General features: G+C 34.6%; 1 protein-coding gene and 2 long non-coding RNA genes across 6 annotated transcripts in view; 1 reads left to right on the top strand and 2 right to left on the bottom strand.

Moving 5' to 3' along the window:
* The window catches only part of wb (wing blister), a 256747-nt gene that overhangs the window by 199660 nt on the left and 34195 nt on the right, over positions 1 to 22892 (top strand). The window lies entirely within an intron of this gene.
* On the bottom strand, positions 1670 to 7512 carry LOC143260785 (uncharacterized). Its single transcript, XR_013035066.1, has 2 exons — positions 7288 to 7512; positions 1670 to 2611 (listed from the first exon to the last, which is right to left on the bottom strand). It is a non-coding gene; the product is annotated as an uncharacterized LOC143260785 (long non-coding RNA).
* Positions 7777 to 22642, bottom strand: LOC143260784 (uncharacterized). The gene is made up of 3 exons (XR_013035065.1): positions 21701 to 22642; positions 20094 to 21627; positions 7777 to 8984 (listed from the first exon to the last, which is right to left on the bottom strand). It is a non-coding gene; the product is annotated as an uncharacterized LOC143260784 (long non-coding RNA).

Below are 22892 nucleotides of genomic sequence, written 5' to 3'. Positions count from 1 at the left end.
TCGGAGCACGCTATATGCTGTCGGCTGAATGCATAGAACTGTAATTTAATGGACGGCTGATCAGACGCGAATGAAAAGTTCGCGCGTTCTCCCGTCGATTGTCATTGAAACTTCCGCTTTGCGTTAAACGTTAAACGAAACCGATACTGTTACTTGACCCAATCGCACGGTTCAACGAGAAAGACCACTCTCGTTGACCTCGTGATTCATCCGCTCGCGAATTCAATTCACCGCCCCTTTCGATTGCCATCAGTATTTTTATGGTATTTTAAGTAATGCAAAGTAGAGTGGCGCCACACCGTAACGGAAGCCGTGTCGCTTATTGCGATAACCTACGACCAACGAAAGCGTAAATAAAATCTGGTTGGAACTCGAGGATAGGGATGCATCTGCTGCGCCAAATATATGCCCGCCATTTCGATTATTAATGCTACTTTTACCGATTTCTTGTATTAGGGGGGCCGGAAAGTAATGTCGTTTCTGCGCATGTCAGTATTCCTTCTTTTTTGCACACTAATTTTTGCATACTAAAAATGTGCATACTAAATGAAAAAAGGTTCTTGATAATGAGGGTGATTACATCATTAATTGAAAATAAAAACTAGTTAAAAATTTATCTGTTTGAATTTAATGTAAAAACAACATAACTTTCCGGTCCCCCTAATATATACAGTAAATTTTTCCTAATTTTCCTTCAGCTTGTAAACAAAAATGGACGATTTGGGGAGAGGAGATACGATTATTCGAGCCTTGCACCTCGTTTTTATGATTATTGACAATCGGCAATTATAAAAATGACTCGCGAGACTCGAATAATCGTATTTCATCTTCCCAAATTGTCCATTTTTGTACAAAAACCGAAGGAAAATTAGGAAAAATTTACTGTATCTATTTTTACCGATCTGTTCTATACAGGTTGAGCCAAAATTCAAATACTACGACACAATTCGTTTCCTTCGTCCCTTTCAAATGTCCTCTATCTTTGGTTCGCCTTGCATTTATGTAAGAATCGACCTTGAGACTTCAAGATACGTCTTCATCACGCAAGTCCGCGTAGGATTCAATGGAACGGTTCTTCGTCTTTTCTCGCATTGGTAAAATGCAACCACTGATTCTTTGATCCGCGAGCCGACGAAATAGCTGATTCACCGTTCTCCTTTACGAGAAACACTGACGTAAGATCTCCTCACCGAGGTCACCTCTTCTGTCGACTGGATGGGCAACTGAAATTAATTAAGATCAGAAGTAGGATAAAAACTATACCGACGGCGAACCGATTTAACTCGAGCCGCTTCGTTCGCGGGTCAACTGGAATCGAGAACCTGAAAATTAGCACTCGATACATCGCCTAAAAAACCTGTCAATGCCACTTTTGAAACTTCTATTGAAAAACAATAGCGTATGAAAATAATTACCTCGATGCAGAGGTGGCCCATAAAATTATTCGAATGTCATGAATGTGGATTAATGAATGCAACTATGATAAAAATGACTGGGATGACTTATTTTCTCTTCGATTTATTAAAATTATGAAAAGAAGAGTTTTTAGGATGGAACATACAAAATTCTTTGAAAACATGAATGCACAATTATACAGGTTCCTTAAATCTTTCTTTTGAATACAAAATAAAATAATCAGGGGAAATATAACTATCGTTTACGATGTCAATGAAACAAATAATAAGATTTTATTGTATTGTCTTGATTTATTTGGATTCTTTGCTATTCTCAATATTTGCTCAGTCTGTGGTAATGTTTGAATTTAAAGACATTCATTTATTGTCTAATCTGTTTTCCCTCTATTTACATCACAAACCGTATCTTTTTGAACTGTTTAATTATAAATGAAACACAATTCGTTCACTTAATGTGTAAAGTATAAAGTGAACTGTTTAACACGACAGTATATTCTGTACAATTACAACAGAACCCCCATTATTCGAACTAGTCAACATAGCTGGAGAGTTTCGGATGATTCATAAGTACTTTGAAATATTATGTCAAATGACGTTATTTGAAATATTATATCAAATAACATGTAATTTTATTTCACAATTATTTCCACGCCTATATGTACAATCACCTTTGAAATAACATAATTTGAAATAATAATTTCTCATAATTACAAAATAAAATAAAGTTTCAAGTAATATTATTTTATTTATTTTATCATAATTATTTGAAATTATTAACATTATTTGAAACATCATTGTACGTACGTAATAAATAATTATTTCAAATAATTATAATAAAATAAGTAAAACAACATAATGTTTCAAATTGTGTTAATAATTTTAAATAATTATAACAAAATAAATAAAATAAAATGGCATTATTCGAATCGTTATTTATTTGATAATTATTTGAAATATTTCATGGCAACAACCTTTTTGAAAAACAGTTCCATTATTATTGCCATAAATAGAACCTATCAAAAAGTTCCAGAAATTTTTCCATCCCCATTTGCAATACACTTGATCCCGTCACTAACGATTCGTGTGAAGCAGCTCGGGTAGATTGGCAGGGAATGGATTTCGGTGCGTTGTCTACATTATTCCCAGTCATCGATGTCTCCCTAATGGCCAGTGGGAGAGGCGGCCGCCGCTTTCCACTGTAACAACAAGGAGCCGTACGCAATAGTAAAACAAGACGGACCGCAGAAAAGTGTTCGTATAATGTACGATCGTGCGCACGACAGGTGGTCGCGTTTATTACACTATATCGTGGCCGGGTACATGCACACCCCCGGGCCCCTATACATGCACGTCGCATTGCTCGCTGGTTGACAAGCGACAAGGGAATGCCCGGCCGTGTAAATGCGTAATACGACACGTGAAATCGTTTCCATGTATTGAATTACCAGGAATTGGAAGGAAAGTTCCCGCGAGACCGCAGCCTGCGACACGAAGGGATGTCGGACCAGTCGTTATTAACCGTTAATGAAACAAAAGTTAACCCCTTTACCGTCGACAAACTAGAATAACAAGACGGAGACCGTGAAACAGAGCATAAGACACGCTATCAAATTCAAATGTTTATTATCGATTAGTAACATGCAGCACGGAGAGACATTCAAAACCGTTCCCCTTTTAGTCCGCAGGAGTTGCATCGAATTATGGAGACAGTGAAAATATGCATAAGACCGAGGTGGTCATGCTCTAGATTTAACAAATATATAATGAATACGAACTAATGAAACAACATAATTTATTTATTAATTAATTAATTAATTCATTCATTCTATCTTCATAGAAAAAAACCAACCCTTATAAAGACACGCTACAAATTGGAGTGATTGCATTTAACCCTTCATTCTCAGAGAATTTTCTCATATCGACTATCAACAACTGGAATGAATTTATTCGTAAAGTAGTAACTAATGGTTCAAATAAAATATATAATATTATAATGATAACGTTGGAAATAGTTACTTTATGTAAATAGAATTTGGCATTGATACAGATAATACGATTATTACTATAATTATTATTGTTATTATTAGCAGTCTTATTATCGAGTAGGAAGAGTTAAATGCTCGCTGTCCTTAGAAAAAGGAAATTGAAAGATGCTACAGAAAAGGGTAAAACTTAGTAGAAACATATTTAAAATCAGTTCATTTATCGTTCAGAAGATACAATAAAATCATGGCAGCTACGAAACACAAGTTCGAATACATTATGAATAAATTGCGGATCTTTATGAAAAATAAAAATTGTCTGTATTAATTGCAAGATAGGAAACAATACAATAGCAGTTTAAAACTCTTTAAATGGTTTCTCTGTTTTACATTCGTTCTACTTAGTTTTCTCATAAATGCATAAAATCCGCAGTTTAATTATCAATTGCAAACAATTCAGTTTAAGCATTTTCCATTTAAAAATAGAAAAAAATTATGAAAATTCATTTATGAGCAATGGGTGGGAGAGATGGTAACTATATCGCCCCTTTGTTGCATTAAATAAAAACGAAATAATAGAAACTATGAAACGGGTCAATTAAACCAATTAGAAATTATTGAATTTGAATACTCGTTCCAGAAAAACGTTCAGGAAATCAAGAATGTCGAGAGAAAGATATTTAAAGTCAACCCCCTCGGTATTCAGAAGATAGAATGAAATAGCAGAGCTATAAAATCACGGTTGATTGTCTGAAATACTGTTGACTTGAAAGCGCGAGTTTATATCGTTAGAACTATAACGCTCCGAACAGATTTCGCAACTCGTTCACTATCAGCGGTGATATTTAATAGGCGATATTTCATAGAAGCATGTAAGCTCGTTAAATTTCATCGAGCGTAAAGCGAAAGATGCTTCTGCTCGTCAGACTGTATTAGACGTTACATAGAGCAAAAGCTCATTAACGCGTCAAAATATCGCTTACCAGAGCGATTTGCTTTCGAGCGAACAAGACGGGATCTTTGATTAATCGCGTGTCAATTTGCCGGTGACGATGGACGAGCTACAGCTCCCGTGAACGATTAACGAACGGTAGTTTCGAGAGGCTTATACGCAGATTTGTAGATTAAACGTTTAAGCGAGTGGCTTACAATGATAATAATAATCCGTCATTAACGTGTGCGTCATATTTCGTTTCCAAATACTGTGGAATCTCGTCGCGTTAAAACTGTTTGAATCGAAGTGCATAGAAACAATGGATAATTAGGATAACATTCGTACAAATCGTCACAATGTCTGGAATAATTCGAGTCATTCTAACAATTATGATTTAGATAAATTTACATTCGTCTAGCTGAATTTTCACATTAGTTTTGATTCGTTAAAATATTTTTAGAAATTTCAATTGGAACATTTCAAGGCCGTGTTATCGAATAATTCGCTTAGAACTGTTGCAATTAATAAATTCGATACCAAATACAATTTTTTTAATTTCGTGTATCCTGTTTCTTTATGAAGTAAAATAGTTTTGTTTCGGAATAAACGAAGTTCGATTATATATTTTTGGGTTTAGAAACTTTTAGAGTTGTTATAGAGAAACATTGAGAAAAATTTAATTATTTCAAAACGAATAACTTTCACTGTTCTATGTGACAATTACAGTGCGAATTATTGTGCAAAATAGAAATATTGTGCACCAATTTCGCGAAATAGAAGACATTTATAAATCGTCCTCCTCTAACTATTTGAATAAGTTGAAAGCACTGTATCGACACGATTCAATTCATTTAATCTGTCTCCGGTTTTGTACCAGAGTTGGACACTATTCGAATAAAATTTTATTCAAACAATTCGAATAAATTTTTCGAATAAAATTTGACTCGTTATTCGTCATTCAAATCAAATATGCCCAACTTCGTTTTTAAAATTACCTACACATTTCTATCGAAAATACATCAAATTCACCGTCTAATACATTAATAATTAATAATAATAATTCACGATAGTAATAATTAATACATAAAACAATTCATGTTGCAAAACACGTAATATTACCGACTGTTCATTATCATGTTTATTATTCGGATCGGCTCTAAACACCGGTGTCTAGTTAAAAATCAATTTCCTAAGCACTAATTATCTAATCTAAATTGTGACAACACGTTAATAACTCCAGCAATCACAGCGAAGAAATATATTTGCCATTTAGCGATACCGCAAACACCCGATCGGTCATGAAACGAACCCTAACTCGCCAGCGGCCACGCATTTAGCTGATTTCGATAATACATCATGTATCCATAACGCGTTTCTGGAATGTGACACGCAGGTGTAATAATATTAATAGAATCCCTTATCCGTGAACAATTTTAATTGATATGTCAAGTCGACTGACAAGCGGCTAATGTGTTGCACCACCGTGCCAGCCTGAATGATATTCGTCCCGTAATCAGTTTCGATTACTTAGCTCTGAGACGAAGAGGAAAAAAGGGAGCGCCTCTCGGGACATTTCATTTGCGAATATAAACAGGTTCGAGAGAAAAATCGGACCTTTCTTGTCGATCACAATTTTCAATCGTAAAGACAAGCTCCGTAGAATGTTCGTTCTATTTTTTATAAGGAATTGAAACGCGGAATGATCGATCGAAGGTAATCCTTTTAGGTCCTACCGTCTCTGTATTGAGTTATTTGACGTATAAAATAAATAGGTTTGCGTCAGGTTGCTGCGAAATAACTTGCACCTTCGACGCATCTTTCTATTCCCTCGTTAACACTAAATCTATCGTGTTATTCAAAGTGATCGGTTTTCAAAACAAGAATGTTTCACAAAAGATTATCAGTCCTTGAAAGGGGTGATTCTGATGGTGATTTGAAGTAATTTTCTCCCAATCAGAGAGCAAATATGGCTGGCACCCCGCCCTCGCGGACAATGGCGTGCCGCGTTCCCTATTGTATCAAAACGCGCCAGCTATAGTAGCTCTTCGATTGGTCTGTATTTATCGTTAGTAACTGATTAACAGAGCCGTGAACCAGATTTTCATTCAGGAAATAGGTACTTGAAATCATCTTAAGAATCGTAACTTTCAAGAACTTACATTTTTTCGGGCCCTCGGTAAAGAACCTTTAAATAATTGAATAAATTTCTTAATTCTAGCATACATTATAATCAAAATAATAGGAGATCTAAAGTTCTTATATTTATATTTTTATAGTTTTTTTTTATAGATCTGCTATCGTGAAATGGAATTCTAAGTATTTTTATCGAGATTTATCGATGCATGCAGTGAACACGATATTAAGTTCACCAAGTGCATTTGAAGAAAAATGATCTCTACTATTTATTTAGTGAAAAAGTTCGCAAACAAATAGGATAGTTCTATTATTTCATTATGCATAAATGAAAAAGATGGTGTTAGAATAAAATTCAAAGATCACGGATTTTTCTAGATTGCCATAAACATGAATGACAGATTGAGAATTTCAAACGCCTTTATATTTCTAACAGGTTTCTTAAAATAAAATCTCTTTGCCGTATATATTATTTGGAGGACCATTTCCTTTCTCATAATTAATATAAACAAATAATGAGATATTTCCTAACGAATTACTATTATATAATTCATATAATAATAAATTATTATATAATTCACATAATAATGAATTATTACATAATTTTCATTACATATTTGAAATTGCTATTATTCATTCGTCGATCGTACTCTATTCTGTTTATTTGTTTAGAAAAAATGCTTATAAATGACAAAATTTCAATAGTAAGATATAACTCGTTCTTTACAATTTAATCGCACCCCATTTTTCGAAATTGCTGTCATTTCAAATTTGTCAAGATTATTTTAATTTTCAAGTAAAAGTATTTACAATAATCTCTTACCTTAATTCCATGTAAAATTTGTCCAGGTACGCTCGATCATTCGTTCGACCATAAATGAACAAGCAGTCTACCGACGAAAGCCTGGCACGATGATCGTATTAGAGTGATTCGATACTTATTCTAGCCGGTTGCTGGAACTTTATTCGCCTCTTTGATTTCTTTACCGTATGGCCGTCGATACAACGTGCTTGTTAAATTATTGAGTGATTTCATTCGAGCCCGAAAGAATGGCAATAGCGAACGATTAGCATATGCGATCGCGGAAAGCGTATACGTCGTTGCATAATGTAATGAGTCGTTAAACATTCATAAACTTTATGGCTATTAGCTAGTAAACCGTAATAGAAGACGGCGAACAATCACCAAGGATTACTGGCTATTAGTCAGTGCATAACGGAAAAATCTGAAAATCCCCGTGAACGTCTTGTCATCATAATTTCGCAGTAAATGATTTCGGCTCCTTGCGGTATGGATAACCATTGTGCAAACTTGGGTACAAATATTTTAATTAAGAAATACAACTATTTGCAAATTCCATTTCTCTTAGCTGCGTTAGCTAAAAAATTGTTTTCAAAAATTGCAATTAGTTGGCATAATAAAAGAATCAAAAAATGATATTTTTTCAACTTTTTTTAGCTGAATCTGTAACGAAGATTTAAGAAATGCATTTTGTAAATCTCGTTAACTTGTACACATGCTTAAAAATTTCATTAAAGTCGGTTTCATTGTAGATTCAGATAAAGAAGTTGGAGAAACATAATTTCGTAATTGTTTTATCATGCCAAGCAAATGAAATTTTTGTTAACAGTTTGTTAGCCATTGTCTAGTATATAAACTAATACTTCTAATATCCTCCAAGAAATTTATACTGTTTGACATAACCATATACACGAATATACATATAATAAGAATTCAAAATATATATTTTACAATATGAATCTGAAAAACATTCAATTGAAATAAATAATTTCTTTACTGTATGTGAAATGGAACACTTGAATGTTATTTCCACAAAATTTTACGACCAAGCAACTGCGAGTATATCTTGACATTCGTGTTTACATTTGAGATATGTATATTGTTAAAAACAAACAGATGTTAAATGTTCGATTTACATTGTTTAGATAAGAGAAATATTAGAGAAAGCTTATTTTTCAGAACAGTATTTGTTTGTCTGAAGGTTCATTTTTCTCATGAATGTTAATCGTAAGAAATAAAATTTCAAATAATTAATCGAAATACTATTAATGAAATACTATTTCAAATAATTATTTCCCGTACATCTTAAGAAAATACTATTGAAATTAATAATTTTCTTTGCTACAACATATAACTATTTTCAATATATGTGTATTTATCTCTATGATGTCAGATAAATTTTTAAATATTATTTCATACAAATAGTATTTATGTACTGTGTACTATTATCTACTATTATGTACTATATATTTATATAGTATTTGTTTCATTCAAATAGTATTTTTATCCAGTCTGTCCTCGTGGAAAGATGGAATGCGCTCTCGAGAGGATCCTTCCGCGGTTCTCGTGAGTTGCGACCTCGAATTACGAGCGTGTAATTCCCCGATGCCTGTTTCTGTTCGTGTACTTGTGTATACTTCCTCGCTACAAGTTATTATTCTGTTCGTAGTATAGCGGTCGTGGAGGTGCTTGGCCAATGGCCGTGTTAGACGCTAGACCTGCGAACAAAAATTAGGATTACGTCTGGAACTTATAGGCGCCGTCGCTGATCTGTCGGAAATGTTCGCGTTGATTATATGAATTTCATTAATCCCTCGCGGACCGTGCCTGCTCCATTACTTCTACGTTAACACGGCGGATGCTTTCGACGATTTTATGGCAGCCTTGACTAAATCGATTCGAATCGTTATGTATCAGTTTCTTTTTGCATATACTTGAATGTATTTTTTGAAGATCCAGATTAATGCCTCCATCGAAGTTAATGTTTATAGCTAAGGATTTATGTCGTTAGAAAATTATGAGGGAATGTTTGAAACTTTCATCTTTCATAAATAAGTTATATTTAAAGTCATGTATGAGTATAGAATACAATATAGAAATAGCAGAGTAATTAATAATATAATAAATATATATAAATACTATTATATTTTATTGTATCATAGAGTAGCATGCTAGTATATTTATTGTACCACATGATATATTCTATTGTCGCCATTCCAGCAAAGTTCTATTTCGAAAATTTGTTACATAAGGTCGAATATGTTAAACGTTCAAATAAGATTCTATTTCAAGAACATTTTACATCGAATAGAATATTTAATTTTCATGTAATTAAAATTCATGTGTGATTCTGTTTCAATTTTTTGGTAAAAGTTTGATTATCTTATACACTAGCTAAAAATGAAACATCAATGCAACGTTTTATGTAGCGTACAATTGGATGAACACTTTTTGTCTAGCTTCTATCGCCAACCCCAACAGCATTTCATAACCAGTCATTTTTGTGAGAATAATTATACCGGTTAAGGGTAAGATTCACCGATCGGAATCGCGTTTTGCCCATCCCCGTTTCGCCACTGATCACTGGAAATGCTTACTGAACCGAAACCACGGAAATGATTAAATAAGTGTCAGTTTCAATAAATTGGCTCGTTCGACTAACTAGATAATTTCAGCGTACAATCGCCGGCTATACAACCGTTCGCCTGTTCAATGAAAAACCAGTAACGTAAGATTTCTCGGGTTGGTTCGACGAGCAGAACAGAGCTCGGCTCGTTAGAACGTTGTCGGTTGGAAATATGAAAACGAAGAGGCGAGGCAATCAGGAGAAAAGAAACCCCGATCGGTCACCAGACACAGAAAATTTGTATCGATTAAGATGGAACGATCGGAGTCGTCATCATCGATCGATTCATATCGGCGGCGGTGAACGCGCGACTAGGTGGCCTGGCCGTGTTTCGATTAAGTCACGACCGATCGATCGATCGGTCTCCGACTCTGGCTCCGGCGCCGGAGTTGCAAACTCGTTTCACCGGAAGCAATTATATTTTAATCAATTTTTCGACCAATCCTATAATATCATTATCGAAGATTACGCGTATTCCGTTAATTAAAAAGTAATAAAAATTTCCGTCGCGAAAAAGAAACGAACGACCCGGCTCCGAGAAATGATTATTTACTCGGGTAATAACAATTTTCGGTCATTATATTATTAAAGCTCGCCATCGCGAACTCTTGTTCCTTTGGCGTTCCTGGGAAACTGTAAATTAGCTTCTGCTTACAGTAAATGTCAGTGCCAACAAGAGTTTTTGCCCGGCTTTATAAATGTAGCTTTATGATAAGCCCGGACGACGGACCATTTATTTAACAATTTAATTCACGAATTCGAAACAGAACTATAGTTGTTTTAGAATGCGACGATTGGGGCTGCAACTTCCACCGAAATTCTTTTCGAATTGTTTTTCGAAGTTTTCGAAGGAATTTATAGAATTTTGTAATTCGTTATTAATTATGTGATTTTTGATTCCTCGATATAAAGTTAGATTCGTAAACTAATGATTCAGCCAATGTCAATGGCACCGGTGCGGACGCTAAAATTTTAGTGCATTCTCTAGGCATACGACGACGTCTGAGAACGCCATTGCCGTGTTAGTACCTATGCTGCGTTAATAAGTATACTGCGGATTTTATAAATTTACGGGTAAACTGAGAGGATGAAATATGAAAAAGGAGAACTACCGGAAGAATCTCTCACTAAATTCTTACTAAAAATTATTGAAACAGGAGACAATTTTCTGCTTAATTCTTGTTTCTTGCAATCGATGGAAAAACTTTTTATTTTGAAGATCCGCGGTCTATTAATAAGTTATAGTTGAGTGCGTAAATATTTAGGTTTATTTTAAATAGCATTTTTGTAACACATCGGCTTGTATTTTATTTATTCGCCAAGTATTTCAACTTTTTCTTTAAGTTCGACAATAAAATACGATCCGGAACTCATCAAATAAGTGCTCTTAACAACATAAATATTGTTATTTGACTATCTAGTTTTTGAGAATTAAATTAAATTGCCACATGATTCATTAAGGCCTGTAAGAAAAAACTAACCTGTCTAGACACGATACCTTAAAAAATATGTCGAAAAGTAATAAGTGATATTACGAATGATACTAAACGTACTCGATTATATTTCCGTCAAAAATGTTCCTTATTCAAGTGTTAATAATCTTATGCTATCTTCATAATTGTATGCTTTATTCTGAGTATACAGGGTGTCCCAAAAATTTTTCGCAATCTGGAAAGGTCATTCAAAGGTCATTCAATTCCTGAGGTCATTCAAAGTAACTTTTTCCTTTTCCAAAAATTTTCTCTGTGACATCGTTTACGAGTTATTAACGAAAAAACAGTGACCAATGAGAGGCGAGAACAACTGATACGAGACAATGAGCGGAACTGGGCTTCGTGCGCTTGTCACTGGTCACTGTTTTTCGTTAATAATTCGTAAACAAAGCCGCAGATTGCATTTTCGCTAAGGAAAAAGTCACTTCAAATGGCCTCAGAAACCCTCCATTTCCGGATTACGAGACATTTTTGGGACACCCTGTATTATTCTTAATGTGTTTAAGAAGCAATTGACTCGCCTCCCACAATACTATTGTTGTCCACTGTTAACGTAATGATTGTCGAACAGCATTTCCGGACAGCGCAGAACACCAGGTGTTTGCCGTGTGCATTTAATTAAAATGACACCTCCGCTTTCACCGCGGGCCGCGATAACACGAACATGGTTCACGCGAAATCATTCATCCGCTCGTTTCATGGCCGACATAGTAGCTACCGAAACGATCGTAAATTTCTCGCGACTGGATTGCGATCATTGTTTATGCAAATTGTGTTAAAATGTTCACTATGCACGATTAGATCTCGATTTTTACACGGATCCAGACCTTTCGCAGAAATTAAATATTTTTATATTTATATACAAACTCGGACCAATTGCAAAAATCATTTGAATATTTTTAGACAGTTCCAGACTTTTTATAAAAATTATAAGAAAAATTATTGTTTACTCTTTTGTAACCATGTGACTTTTATATTTAACAATTTTTCATAAAAAGCATAATTTATAACTCATTTGAAGCGTGCAAGTTACGTGAAAGTTAAAAATTATTTAAATACTTTTACACAGACTTGGATCTCTTGTAAAAATTGTTACATAAGAAAACATTCACTGCGTGTCAATATCTTTATGATTTTTGTTACGATTGCCATTAACAGGCTCCATATGATTACGATGGAAATGGGGCTAATAACGTGCAACGCAACGATGCAGATAACTATTGCGCTAATTTACAGCGACGCTCGGCGTAGACAACTAGAATAAAACGACTGCAGAGAAATTATTGCTCTGCATCTGCCTCGATTTCATAATTCCCTCTCTCGCCAGACTGTCTATCGTTATCGGGTAATGAGCTGTCGGCGAAGATAAATTCGCAGAACACACAAACAGTCGCTTTGATACCTTGGAATATAGCGTGTGTTATTAAAACACTCTTGTGCATCTGCTGACTTTCGAAGAAACAGCCTCCTCTCGCGCCCTACGCTTTAAATAAACGCAGTTCTTTTAAAACGATCCACTCGAAGAAATTCCATCCCCTAATGTTCAAGCAATCGTACTCCTTGAAATGACGGGACTTTTAACTTGTTATCTCTTGACATTATACTTGTTATCTCTTACGTGTGTTCACTTTTATACCAAATTCAATGATAATTTTAATCGGTGCTGTAATCCTATTTTTCGTATTATAAACTTTCATTACAAATCCATTGTATAAGAGAATTAGTGAAATAAATGCTTTTCATTGATCGTTGAAGATCATTTTTGTGAAAGTAATTGTGTGTAAGAATTCTATCATGTTTTAGAAATTTATTTATCAATACAATTTTCATTCTAATTACATTGTTGTTGCAAAGACAATTTTAAAACCTTATTCAAATTCGTTGACGAACGAAATTCTTTTAGAAATAATTGTTTGTGAGCATTCAAATAATGTTTTGCAATTGTCAATCAAATTTTCTCTGATATCACAAAAATCATTTGAATTTTTTGATACCGAATTCGCGAAATTTTGTGTGAAGCTTATAGAGAAAGCTTACGAAAATACTGAACGAATATTTATTAATATACGCAATATGCAATAAAATAAATCATTGTAGATAAGATGTCACTAGGTTAATTATATTATTTACTTGAATTTTTGCTTTTAGTTTCAATTTTAGTAGTTTATTCATTGCCAATTAAATTGCTGAAGTTGTATTTAGTAGTGAAAACCCCTAAAGTCCGCCAACAGGGCACAGTAACTGGCTCCTCTACCCTAGCAAAGCAAACGCGAGTCTTCGGATATAAGAATGGCCGGAGTCAGCCATTGCAGCGGGCACACCGTTATACCGGTTTACACGAAATCAGTCGTCCACGCGAACGTGTTAAGATAAACTAATTAATATTCCGTTCGCTCCCTGTCAACAGTTTCGACTTCTTATTCTCGAATTACTCGGTTTATCGACATAGTTATCGCATTCCGATTAGAATCCCGCGGCGTACGTCACCGGGGCTGACACGCGTGGGCGGTACAGAAACCCCTCGTCGCTAGGAATTACAATTTTTCCGATCGAGCCCTGGATCCCACTCGTTGCGCCGATCGAAAGTAGTTTGACATTTTTTCGGCCGAAACGAAAGGTTAGCGCAGCTTTTAACGACGTGCAAGCGATAGTCTGCGGCGCAGACGTGGGTGTCGCATGGGCGTGCAAAAGGAAGTCTTCCTCTGCACGGATCTTCATGGTGCAACGTTGACGATCGCGCCCCTGCGAAACTGGCGCATAGTGCGACAGAATCGAAGAATTTTGGACAAAAGTCGAAACACTCTCGTAAATGTTCAGATGTTGATACTTATTTACGGAATATAAATGTGGATTTTTATGCAAATTCTCAGTTTCACATGTCATTTTGCAGAAATTAGAGTTCAACAAATGTTTCTTTCGTTAACTAAACGATTTCTCATTGTCGAAAGACAATAGAAACATTATTAGACCACGCTAATTTATGTTTTCTTGCATTCCAAAAATCTCCACATGCCACGAATGCATCAAGATCCGCAGTCTAGTAATATGTATTAATAAGTAAAATTTTAGAAATTTTTTATGATTTTTCGTTACCTTCTGTTACGGTATTTTCAGATTCACTTACCGAGATTTGGAAATCAAAAATTCTTGATATATTTATTATTTATTATTATATTATTGTTATATTATTATTATTTATTATTTGTTTATTAACTGATATCAAAACTTTCAACTGAATTATTTACTTGTAATTAATAGACTGCGAATCTTTATACGAAATAAAAATCGTCTACTATAGTTGCAACAAACTGAACGAGAATAAATATTACTTTCCTTTCTTAACACTAGATTTACGGAGCCAAAAAACAGCTGTTTTATATTAGTTTATAAAATTATTTTAAAAATTATCATATCTTTACGATATGAATAATCATAAATGAAAAAATTAGTGACCCGTTATTTTGACGGGTTTCGTAAATCTAGTGTTAACTCATGTAATAGATTGAAAACAATATAATAATATCCTTAAAGTCTTCTAACCTTTTCGCTGTTTTGTGTTTCTCTTGCTTCATTTTGTTATAAATACGTAAAATCTGCAGTCTACAAATTAATTATGAATTTAATCAAAGGTCATAAAAATCCGCTGTCTATTGATATGGTTTAAGAATGATTTTTTACTCCGATATATTTTGATGATTTAGGATTGAACAGCATAGATTTTATAGAATGAATTTAATGTAACAATGCAACAGTGCATAACAATACAAATCACTGTCATTGATCATTGAAACCATGTATTGTAAAATAGCACGAATCTACTAATCGATCAAGAAAATCGATCTCTTTTTGTTTCTTTATTTCATTATCGGCGTTGTTCGTTCTTTTGTCAGCGTTAACTGTATACGTGTGTTAGTGATGACATTTTTGCATTAAGATTCTGTCAGATAAATCTGAGAGAGCAGAAATCGATTATGTCAGTAACTTATAAGGGTTAAAAAAAATGGACTTATACTGTTTTGGAAACCATGTCAGTTTCCTAAAACACAAAACTGGTACAGATTCTGTGTTTACATTTACTCCAGTGACTAAAAGAGAAATAAATAATCAAAATGAAATACGATAGTAGCATTTATCAGTCCTAGCATCTATTGCTTTAGAAACACTTGTATTCTTTTCCTTCTACTGCAAAGAAACGTAAAACCATTTGATATTTATGCTTTTTATATTTATACTTTTATAAAAAAAATCATGCATCGTTATCTATTTTACCTGAGACATATAGGCTGGGAACTACATTTACGAATTATTTACCAAGATATAAATCAAAATGTAAGAAAGCTGCAAAAATAATTCTTGTTGAAAATCATTTTTTGCCAAAATGGAAAGATCGTGGACAGGGTGAAGAAAATCCCCAGGATCTATGGATCCGAATTGACAGAACACACCTTCCGTTTCGCACGCATCGATCAGACAACGTGCAATAATGCATTCATGCCGTCGCGTCGCCGAACGTCTGGGTTCCATAGATCACGTTAATGCTGTCGCTACAGTGGCTCGTAGATCATGTCGATCCTCCTACGCAGCGATCGAGCCGATAAGAAATCTGTGCACGACTAGTAGACGTTCGGGACACGGTTGCCTTCTACAGTCACGGAAATTTCGAATGCAAAATGTCGTAAATCTTGATCGAATTTTATCGATCGTTTTCCTCGATACGTACTTCTCACTGTGCAAACATCGATTTTTCGTTTTCCTTTCCGAAAGCGATTTTAATGGATATAGGTTTCGCACTACGAATTAATACTGTTGTAGATCATGCTCACCGTTTTGCACACGAAATTAATAGTTTCGCAGGTCTGTTTCACTTTCTTGAAAATTCAGCCTTTTGCAAATCTTGTTTGTAATAAAATCTTGTTTATTTGTAATAAAATTCATATTAAATTTAAAAATTGAATTAAATTTTATAAATAACTATTTGGAGTGAATTTTATTTGCAAAAAGGTAAGTAAGTCCTGCGAAAGAGTTCATTTGGAGTGCAATAAGGTGAATGTGATTTACAGAAAGCGCTAATTTGGAGTGCGAAAGCTGTATATAAATGCAAATTAAAATATAAAAACTAACCAAAATATAAAAGTATAATAGAGGAATTACCTATTTTTTATATTAATTTTATGGCTTTAAATCATATTCGTATTGTCATGAATGCCGATCAAATCATATTACTTCTATAATATAATACTTACATTATAATCGCATTAGGAATGATAATAAAATACATATGTATCGTATTGACAACGATGTTTTGACTTTTTTCATTTCAGTGCAATGACATAATTAACATTGATATGACATGACATAATTAATGACATAATAACTGAGCATCTGTGTGCAGATTCTCATTTTTATACGTCGTTTTACCAAAATTAGTTTTATAGAAAAGTTCCTTTCGTCAAGCAAAATATTACTTATAGCGGGATAAAAAATAAAAAACGTAATTAGACCTTGTCAATTTTAATATTCCTTATGTTTCGAAATCTGCATACTCAGATCGACATTTTAGACATTATAAATAAACAGATACACTGAATGGTGATAGAATATTTTCCAATAAACTGCCTGCGTTTTATAAACAATTAATTCCATAAGATACAAGTTCGCTGCGAATGTTAAGATATGAGATAATATTTTATAATCTACTTAATAATTGGGAACGTTAAAATACGAGATAAGATCTTTTAATCAACCTAATAATTGGTTATTGCAACTGCAGGGAAATTATGATCAAACGATACAAGTACAGTAAATTCTCCCTAAATGACGCCCAGCTTCACGCTCAAAAATGAACAATTTGGGAAGAGGAGATACGATCATTCCGAAATTGTCCATTTTTGTGTACAAGCTGAGCGTCAATTAGGGAGAATTTACTGTATTCCAATTTGAGTTTCCTAGAAGAACTACGAACGTTCCAGAAAGTAACGAGGTCCATGTTTTGTTTCTTTCATCGCGCAATCGCTTACTAACAGAGTTTAACGCATTTAAGGTTTCCGGGTAGCAGTCGTTCCAAAACTACAGGGATTTATAACTCCTCGAACCGATGACGACGACGTTTGAACGAGATCACTGTTCCGAAGCAGTAACGATTATTTTACCAGCAGTTTATTCTATCAACGGTTCTGCTTGCGTTTCGCACGAGGTACTCCTCTTTTGACCGAGCGTCGAGTCCTTGAACACGAATCGTCCGCAAGATAATTATACTAAAAACAAATTTTTCACTCTCGGGAGCGCTCTGGTGTCTGGCGTCCGACTGGAAATAGAAGGTTCCACTGTCTAACTAAACACACTCGACCGCAGCATCTGAAGGAACGGCAATGTTTGTTTGCGATAATACGAATGAAACCGGTAGCGCATCGATACAATTTAGGTTTCACGATCGTAAAACCATCGGCGGTATCGTACAGCCGTTCGCTTTCAAAGGTTTATCCAGTTTTTCAAGTATTTCGAGAGCTCTCGTAAACGCGGCGGCGCCCGCTGTCTGACTTTGAATAGGAGATTCCACTGTTTGACTACGAAGTATACTTGAGCGTGCGGCGTACCGGATGTTAATTCGAGGCTTACGATTCCATCTTGCTACACAGTGACGGACAAAAGTATTCGTACGCCTTTTTAAGCGCAACAACTTTTTTTCAAATTGGACCGGATGACTTGAATTTCTTTCAGATGACAAAAGGACTAGTCTATTAGACAATGACTAATATACAATATTTTCATTTTAATTTTGTTACTATTGGGTTGTTAACTAAGTAATTGCCGATTTCACAGTTATAGATGTCTCTCACTCCCATTTTTATGATATCCGTAAATGTTATATTATAAAATTATTATTATTATTATTATTATGTTATTTTTTATTATCCGTGAATGTTAGCAACTGGACAAATGGAATGCAGCGGTCAAGGAAAAGCGACCAGAATTGGTCAATCGTAAAGGTGTCATTTTCCATCAGGCCGCACACGTCTTTGTCCACTCGGCAAAAATTGATGGATATTGGTTGGGAATTGATGTTACACCCACCATATAGCCCTGATCTCGCGCCATCGGATTACCACTTATTTCGATCCCTGGACAACTCCCTTCGTGGTAAAACTTTGAATGACAATGACGCTGTAAAATCTCACTTAACTCAGTTTTTGGCCGAAAAGGATCAGACTTTTTACGAGCGTGGAATTTTCAAGTTGTCAGAGAGATGGCAAAAGGTCATCGAACAAAATGGAAAATACATTACGGATTAAACTTCATTCCAAGTAAAAAACAATTTTTTATTTCATTGAACGAATCGACAATTACTTAGTTGCCAACCCAATATTTGGAATGGCACGAAAAGTGAGACGTACATTTTTAATTCGGTTAAAACGATTGACAGTAATTTAAAACGTTGGACAAATTTAAAGTAATTGAAGACTATCGATGTACTACTTTCAAATTGACTATTATTTGGTATTTGACTATTTTCATATTAACCCTTTGTCATACTTTATCGAGTCTGACTCATGTGATAACTGGACAGCGAATTTTATAGATTTGTAGCAAAATTGTGTGACTAGTTACGATATTAAATAGCTGAAAGAGATTAAAAGAATTTTATGATATTAAAGTATTATTTTCAATCTGTTATAATTATTATAGAAAGAAAGTTTGTACAAGGAAGTTGAAGAAACTTAATTTTTTAATTTTTTTATCATTCCAATCAATCGCAATCTAAAAAACTTTTTGTATACTTATTCCATAGAAAACTATCTAACATCTGAAAAATATTGAAGTCCTTTGAACCAATTTTAAAAAAGTTATTCCGTTTAAAAAGACGATTGTATATGATATATTTGTAAATAATATTGACTATCCTACCTACTTATCTGATATACAGGACGAATTTCCGCATATTATCATCTAGATTTATGTCATTATTACACGTAGCAAAAAATGTTTCATATACTAGTTTTCCTGTTAGATGGTCATTAACGTTTTTTCAAATGGGGTCACATATTTTTTATTACATCGGCTGACACATTTTAGGTTATGAATTTATGTTAAAACAAATCATTTGTTTAGGAGATATATTAATTTTAATATTGTTAGAAAAACGTGGCACCCTCGACAATATTGCAAGTTCATTGTTTAAATTTTGGAATAAAGTTAAGCATATACGTAAATCATACAATATTATAAAATCCTAAAATTAAAATGTTAAAAAAAATTTGATAATACGTAAATACGGCATTCTTAAAATTAAACACATGTAATTCAAAGTGATCCTTCACAGAAATCCAGTAAATGCAATATCAGATATATCAAGAAAAACAATTTGAAACGTTAATATAAAAATATAGAATGTCTTGTATCAGATATAAGAAAATCGAAGTTACCTGAGAATTTCAAATATCATGTAATTAAGTAGAAAATTGAAATCACCTGAACATTCGAAATATTTTTGAAGTTCTACTAAAGCAAGCTTTCCTGTTTCATCTCTCGTATTTAACGTACCGTGCGTCGCATACTGGTGTTCGTATGAATAAACGGCGAACCGTGTTTCTCGCTGCAATGATTTGTTCGATAACGCGGTGAAAGCCACGAGAAATTACGGTCCGCGCCGGTAAAAGCGATTGATTAGTGGGTGGGTAGTAAAGAAGAGAAGGAGTACGCGTTAAAATTACCATCGAATTATCTTCCAGTTAACCACGGCTACGCTTTACGAGCCTGTTGCACTTCGAAGCAGGCTGGTACTCTTTATTGTTCAAACTTCACGCGTTCCATAGTATTGTGCACGCCCACGATCCGGCTTTCGTTCATGTTATACGGCGGCTACTACCTTATTTTCTTGACATTGCCACTTTGGAAACATGATTTCTGAATCTTTTTACGTGCCTTTAGTGTTAACGAATCTACCCATCCATATATTTACCAATCTATTCATTTCAATAAAGTTATTCTTATCAAGACGTTGATTTTAATTTATTTTGTAGAGTTTTCAGTAGAGTTTTAAAAAACTTGCATTTTTCTTGATGGAATTTCAAATACATAATTTTCAAAAAATTGATGAAACAAGAACGTTTTTTATATTAATGGAACTTAACATTTTATGGAACTTATTTTTCATATTAACGGAATATTGTTGCATTATGCAGGTTAAGCATACGATCTTGAATAATTATTATACGAATAGATAAAATTGCACAATAACTTTGATTTTATAAATTACGTAAATAAGTCGATCAGTAAAAAGTGCACATAAAGCAATAGTAGTAAAAGAATAAAAAAAAAACTAAAAAACGATTACCATTAAGAGGAGTATCCTGTTAATTAACCAATAAATAAGAGATTAAATCATTAAGGAAACAGAAATATTCTCTTATCTAACTTGTTTATAATATATTTTAGTAATGTACATAATAAACATAAATATTTCTTTCGGCCATGATACCGAAAATTTTGGTTACTGTACGACGATTACGTTTGCAGATGTTGGATCATAGACGCATAGCATCATTTAACATAGTCAGATCTGTCATTTTATCTTTCAGAAATGTCAACGAGGATGTCGGTGTAATCCAGAGCCGACAATTAGATCAGCATGTAATTTTCGAAAAAAGTTTCACAACGATGTAAAATAATTATTTCAGATAATTATAAAATCAAAATAATATGTTGTTTGAATTAATATTTCAAACAATGTTATTTCAAAAGTGATTGCTTGACCGCCGATTTTATGCATGTGTGGCAAAAACGCGTGGATATAATTTCAAAACAAAGCGAAGAAATTAAAAGAAACTAAGCATGTTGCATTAATTTTAATTTATTGAAATTTTAGAAAATGAATAGAACGTGCTTGACGCCTGTGTCTTGTAATTGATGCAAACCATTTTTATTTTGCATAAACATCCGCAGTCTAGCGATCACAAGTATGGGAATAATTGGGAAATAAAATAATACGTCACGAAGAACAATGTCGTTTCAAATGTGCCCAGATTTGACTTCGAAGTAGCAAGTAGTAGTATCGTTTGTGGAACTGATTACTGGTAATGCTCCGATTACCTCCACGTTTCGAGACATAAGACGCACTGTGCACTTCGCGCAGTTAGCGCCGGCTCGTCCCTGCAGCCGGTTTCACCGCGTTTTCATCAACGTGGCATTGATTACACGCGCTCCAAATGGTTTTGACGCATCCAAGGCCCGCTATTACGCACGCACCTGAAACGTCCGGTCGTCTCGTAAACAACATTTCATCTCGCCTTATCTCTTCGACTAGAACCACTAGACTTACAAAAACCAGCCGCTTTCCGATTCCTCGTTTCACAATTTTTCGAAATGTAAATGCACTTCTACGAAGAAAAAAACAAACACGAAACAATTTAGGCTTTATTTACTGCGACGCTTAGCGCTCGTCAAACTGTTCCTCTCTTTTACTGCTTTATAATGCTCGACTCGAATATCGCCCCGCCTGTTTGGTCTCCTTATCGTAAATCTGATTGCATGCGCCACGTTTTCTAAGTTAACGTTCTTAACTACGTTTCGAGACGAAAACGAAATTATATGAGATAACTGTGTTGTAGGCAAATACTATAATATCTGCGCGTACAACGACAGGCATATTTGTTCACGGAAAGCTGACGCTTTTACTTATCGAAGTTGCGTGAAATTAGCAAAGAAGTATCACAAAGGCATATTGAAACGAAAATTGATGGAAACGAGCACTAGGCATCGTGCAACTCTATTTTGATTAAATTTTATTGATACATTCGCGTTACGTTCGAAAAATAGTATCCGTCGAAAATTATATATTACAACACTTTTCAGTAATATTTTCGAAAATGTGAAAGTGTCACAGACGAGATGTGTATAGTAATTTCTCCCGGAAATGCCAAATTTCGAATTGCTGCGAATTTCCCTGTGCTAGTCCTACGCCTATGTAATGTATTGCTTGTTTGGATGTGATTCAGGTAAGAAAAACCTCTGAATTGCCTTTGAATCGTGGCACGTGGCCTGCGAATTGCCTTCGAACCGTGGCACGTGGCCTCCGAAACGCCTTCGAATCGTGGCACGTGGCCTGCGAATTGCCTTCGAATCGTGGCACGTGGCCTCCGAATTGCCTTCAAATCGTTGCAAAAAATTATAAACAGAAAAGTTAAGTTATCATTCTTATTCTAGCATTGCTATGATATTTTTTTCCGACTGCCCGAGTTGCTATAAAAACGAATCGCGAGGTCCGAAGAATCGCGGCTTAGTATTCTCAGATCTGTAAGGATTCAATTCCGATCTCCGAACATTTCTGGGAGAAATTACTGTATCTCGCGACGTAATGCCGCTTGTGCGATGCCACGGACGTGTTATCCCGCGACGCAATACCGTTCGTGCGATGCCACAGACGGGTAAGCACGCACTTCTGTTTTTGCTCTCAAATTAAAACGTGTTTAATCGTCCGTGGCACCGCACGAGCGGGCGTCGCGACATAACAC

This window comes from Megalopta genalis, chromosome 19, assembly GCF_051020955.1.
Source record: "Megalopta genalis isolate 19385.01 chromosome 19, iyMegGena1_principal, whole genome shotgun sequence".
NCBI lineage: Eukaryota > Metazoa > Arthropoda > Insecta > Hymenoptera > Halictidae > Megalopta > Megalopta genalis.
This window is presented reverse-complemented; position numbering and strand designations above follow the sequence as displayed.